The sequence below is a fragment of the Oncorhynchus kisutch genome, linkage group LG6 (genome assembly GCF_002021735.2).
Source record: "Oncorhynchus kisutch isolate 150728-3 linkage group LG6, Okis_V2, whole genome shotgun sequence".
NCBI classification, from domain to species: Eukaryota; Metazoa; Chordata; class Actinopteri; order Salmoniformes; family Salmonidae; genus Oncorhynchus; species Oncorhynchus kisutch.
The window spans coordinates 52990621-52996297 of NC_034179.2; the positions used below are offsets into that span (position 1 = coordinate 52990621).

The 5677-nt window shown below is 42.7% G+C and overlaps 1 non-coding gene across 1 annotated transcript; it reads right to left on the bottom strand.

Moving 5' to 3' along the window:
- Window positions 1-447: 447 nt before the first annotated feature.
- Window positions 448-500, bottom strand: LOC116374509 (U7 small nuclear RNA). The gene has a single exon (XR_004210477.1). It is a non-coding gene; the product is annotated as a U7 small nuclear RNA (small nuclear RNA).
- Window positions 501-5677: the final 5177 nt, after the last annotated feature.

Genomic DNA, 5677 nt, shown 5'->3' on the forward strand with positions numbered 1-5677 from the left:
GATTTACATTGTTTTCATGCTCATCAAACCATTCAGTGACAACCTGTACTCTGTGGATGGGGGCATTGTCATAGTATGGGGGCATGGCAATCATAGATAAAATAATGGGCAAAATCATTTATACGTGATCCTAAGCATGCCCACATAAAAAAATACTATAGTATACTATTATATAAATACTACAGTGTTCACTGTAGTGTTTTTGCGTACTTTACTGTAGTCCGCAAAAACACTACAGTGAATACTGTAGTATTTGCTGTCCTATTTACTGTAGTGTACTGTAGTATTTACAGTGAACTATAGTATGAATACTGTAGTAAATTAAAACATGTAGTATAAGCTATAGTAATTCATGTAATGTTTTTCTTGATTGAAATATACTGTAGAATTAACTGTAGTGTTTTTGCAGACATTACTGTAGTATTTACTATAGTGCGAAATAGAAATGGAGGCTTTCTCCTTCAGGAAACCTACTGGATAAATACTAAAAGAGCACATTTTCCATCTTCTGCAGGCAGGCAGGTGAACAGAACAGTGCTTCTGCTCTTTTCTATAACCTATAGGGAACACAATATACGGTCTATACTTGGCATGTAGGTTTCTCAGTTATGAGTGGCACAGATTTCAATATGGGGAGGGGAATGGGAAGGGCATATGTTAATCAAATAAAGTCGTTTTTAATAAAGTTTTCAAAAGTGTAGGGGTTTTTCAGACTGTAGTGTTGTTGCGGACATTATTGTAGTATTTACTACAATTTTTTTGCTGATAATACTGTAGTACGTACTATAGTATTCTACAGTATATTACAACATTCTATAGTAAGTACCCTCTTACCACGCCCTTCACGCACCTTCCCAGCTCCTTCCTTCCCAGTTAGAAAGCGAATAGAGCCGGGCTGAGTTCATTACTCAATCGAGTGTTTGGTTGAGATCTGGTGACTGAGATGGTCATTGCATATAATTTACATTGTTTTCATGTTCATCAAACCATTCAGTGACAACCCATGCTCTGTGGATGGGGGCAATGTCATCCTATGAGGGCATAGCATTCGTGCTGTGGGGATGTTTTTCAGCGGGAGGGTCTGGGAGACTAGTCAGGATCGAGGCAAAGATGAACGGAGCAAAGTAGAGAGAGAGATCCTTGATGAAAACCTGCTCCAGAGCACTCAGGACCTCAGACCGAGGCAAAGGTTCACCTTCCAAAAGGGCAACGACCCTAAGTACACAGCCAAGACAACTTATGAGTGGCTTCGCGACAAGTCTCTGAATGTCCTTGAGTGGCCCAGCCAGAGCCCAGACTTGAACCCGATTAAACATCTCTGGAGAGACATGAAAATAGCTGTGCAGCGACGCTCCCCGTCCAACCTGACAGAGCTTGAGAGGATCTGCAGAGAAGAATGGGAAAAACTCCCCAAATACAGCTGTGCCAAGCTTATAGTCATACCCAAGAAGAACCACTGCCAAAGGTGCTTCAACAAAGTACTGAGTAAAGGGTCTGAATACTACATGCAGTTTAAGTCAGAAGTTTACATACACTTAGATTGGAGTCTTTAAAACTAGCTTTTCAACCACTCCACACGTCTTGTTAATAACAAGCTATAGTTTTGGCAAGTCGGTTAGGACATCTACTTTGTGCATGACACAAGTAATTTTTCCAACAATTGTTTACAGACAGATTATTTCACTTATCATTCACTGAATAACAATTCCAGTGGGTCAGAAGTGTAAATAGACTAAATTGACTGTGCTAAATTGACAGCTTGGAAAATTACAGAAAATGATATCATGGCTTTAGAAGCTTCTGATAGTCTAATATAGATCATTTGAGTCAATTGGAGGTGTACCTGTGGACGTATTTCAAGGCCTACCTTCAAACTCAGTGCCTCAGTGCTTGACATCATGGGAAAATCAAAATAAATCAGCCAAGACCAAAAAAAAAAAATGGTAGACCTCCACAAGTCTGGTTCATCCTTGGGAGCAATTTCCAAACACCTTAAGGTACCACACTCATCTGTATAAACAATAGTATGCACGTATAAACACCATGGGACCACACAGCTGTCATACCACTCAGGAAGGAGATTCTCTCTCCTAGACATGAACGTACTTTGGTGCAAAAAGTGCAAATCAATCCCAGAACAACAGCAAAGGACCTTGTGAAGATGCTGGAGGAAACACGTATAAAAGTATCTATATCCACAGTAAAACGAGTCCTATATTGGCATAACCTGAAAAGCCGCTCAGCAAGGAAGAAGCCACTGCTCCAAAACCTCCATCAAAAAGCCGGTTTGCAACTGCACATGGGGACAAAGATCATACTTTTTGGAGAAATGCCCTTTGGTCTGATGAAACAAAAATAGAACTGTTTGGCCATAATGACCATCATTATGTTTGGAGGAAAAAGGGGGAGGCTTGCAAGCCGAAGAACACCATCCCAACCGTGAAGCAAGGGGGTGGCAGCATCATGTTGTGGGGGTGCTTGGCTGCAGGAGGAACTGGTGCACTTCACAAAATAGATGGCATCATGAGAGAGGAAAATGATGTGGATATATTGAAGCAACATCTGAAGACATCAATCAGGAAGTTAAAGCTTGGTCACAAATGAGTCTTCTAAATGGACAATGACCCCAAGCATACTTCCAAAGTTGTGGCAAAATGACGTAAGGACAACAAAGTCAAGGTATTGGAGTGGCCATCAAAGCTCTGACCTCAATCCTATAGAGAATGTGTTGGCAGAACTGAAAAAGTGTGTTTGATCAAGGAGGCCTACAAACCTGACTCAGTTCCACCAGTTATGTCAGGATGATTTGGCCAAAATTCACCCAACTTATTGTGGGAAGCTTGTGGAAGGCTACCCAAAACATTAAACACTTAAAAGGCAATGCTACCAAATACTAATTGAGTGTATGTAAACTTCTGACCCACTGGGAATGTGATGAAAGAAATAAAAGCTGAAATAAATCACTCTCTTCTTAAAATAAAGTGGTGATCCTAACTGGCCTAAGACAGAGAATATTTACTAGGATTAAACGTCAGGAATTGTGAAAACTGAGTTAAATGTATTTGGCTAATGTGTATGTAAACTTCCGACTTCAACTGTACAGGGGGTACCGGTACAGCGTCAATATGCAGGGGCACCGGTTAGTTGATGTATTTGAGGTAATATATACAGGGGGGCAAAAAAGTATTTAGTCAGCCACCAATTGTGCAAGTTCTTCCACTTAAAAAGATGAGAGAGGCCTGTAAGTTTCATCATAGGTACACTTCAACTATGACAGACAAAATGAGAGAATTTATTTGCAAATTATGGTGGGAAATAAGTATTTGGTCACCTACAAACAAGCAAGATTTCTGGCTCTCACAGACCTGTAACTTCTTCTTTAAGAGGCTCCTCTGTCCTCCACTCCTTACCTGTATTAATGGCACCTGTTTGAACTTGTTATCAGTATAAAAGACACCTGTCCACAACCACAAACAGTCACACTCCAAACTCCACTATGGCCAAGACCAAAGAGCTGTCAAAGGACACCAGAAACAACATTGTAGACCTGCACCAGGCTGGGAATACTGAATCTGCAATAGGTAAGCAGCTTGGTTTGAAGAAATCAACTGTGGGAGCAATTATTAGGAAATGGAAGACATACAAGACCACTGATAATTTCCCTCGATCTGGGGCTCCACGCAAGATCTCACCCCGTGGGGACAAAATGATCACGAGAACGGTGAGCAAAAATCCCAGAACCACACGGGGGGACCTAGTGAATGACCTGCAGAGACCTGGGACCAAAGTAACAAAGCCTACCATCAGTAACACACTATGCCGCCAGGGACTCAAATCCTGCAGTGCCATGTCCAGGTCCGTCTGAAGTTTGCTAGAGAGCATTTGGATGATCCAGAAGAAGATTGGGAGAATGTCATATGGTCAGATGAAACCAAAATATAACTTTTTGGTAAAAACTCAACTCGTCGTGTTTGGAGGACAAAGAATGCTGAGTTGCATCCAAAGAACACCATACCTACTGTGATGCATGGGGGTGGACACATCATGCTTTGGGGCTGTTTTTCTGCAAAGAGACCAGGACGACTGATCCGTGTAAAGGAAAGAATGAATGGGGCCATGTATCATGAGATTTTGAATGAAAACCTCCTTCCATCAGCAAGGGCATTGAAGATGAAACGTGGCTGGGTCTTTCAGCATGACAATGATCCCAAACACACCGTCCGGGCAACAAAGGAGTGGCTTCGTAAGAAGCATTTCAAGGTCCTGGAGTGGCCTAACCAGTCTCCAGATCTCAACCCCATAGAAAATCTTTGGAGGGAGTTGAAAGTCCGTATTGCCCACCAACAGCCCCAAAACATCACTGCTCTAGAGGAGATCTGCATGGAGGAATGGGCCAAAATACCAGCAACAGTGTGTGAAAACCTTGTGAAGACTTACAGAAAATGTTTGACCTCTGTCATTGCCAACAAAGGTGTCACGACTCCGACCGAAGGTGGCTCCCCTTCCCGTTCGGGTGGCGCTCGGCGGTCGTCGTCGCCGGCCTACTAGCTGCCACTGATTCTTTCCTCCCCATCCTTATGTGTTTATTGAGTACACCTGTTTTGAGTTGGGTATAATTAGCGAGGCTTTATTAGTCAGCCGGCCCGCCTGGTTCTTTGTGCGGGATTAATTAATGTGACCTTCTGTTTTGTGTAACTTGTGTGCACGTCTGTGGGTTACGTGTTTTCCCATTTCGTGGGTTTTGCTGGACAGTTTAAGTCCCCTAGTTTGGGGCGTTTGTTTTGTTATATACCCTGTGTTTTCGTGGGGTTGGCTTATGTTCGCCGTTTTGTGCATTAAAGTAGCACTACCCTGAACTCTCTGCTTCCTGCACCTGACTTCTCACTACACTCAGAACGTTACAAAAGGGTATATAACAAAGTATTGAGATAAACTTTTGTTATTGACCAAATACTTATTTTCCACCATAATTTGCAAATACATTTCTTTAAAAATACTACAATGTGATTTTCTGGATATTTTTTCTCATTTTGTCTGTCATAGTTGAAGTGTACCTATGATGAAAATTACAGGCCTCTCTCATCTTTTTAAGTGGGAGAACTTGCACAATTGGTTGCTGACTAAATACTTTTTGCTCCACTGTACATGTGGGTAGAGTTATTAAAGTGACGTATGCTTAGATAATAACAGAGAGTAGCAGCAGTGTTGAAGAGGGGGTGGGGAGGGGGACAATGCAAGTAGTCTGCGTAGCCATTTGATGATACTGTATGTTCGGTAGTCTTATGTCTTGGGGGTAGAAGCTGTTTAGAAGTCTCTTGGACCTAGACTTGGTGCTCCGGTACCACTTGCTATGCGGTAGCAGAGAAAACAGTCTGTGACTAGGGTGGCTGGAGTCTTTGACAATTTTTAGGGCCTTTCTCTGACAACGCCTGGTATAGAGGTCCTGGATGGTAGGAAGCTTGGCCCCAGTGATGTACTGGGCCGTACGCACTACCCTATGTTGTGCCTTGCGGTCGGAGGCTGAGCAGTTGCCATACCAGGCAATGATGCAACCAATGCTCTCGATGGTGCAGCTGTAGAACCTTTTGATGATCTGAGGACCCATGTCAAATCTTTTCAGTCTCCTGAGGGGAATAGGTTTGGTCGTGCACTCTTCACGGCTGTCTTGGTGTGCTTG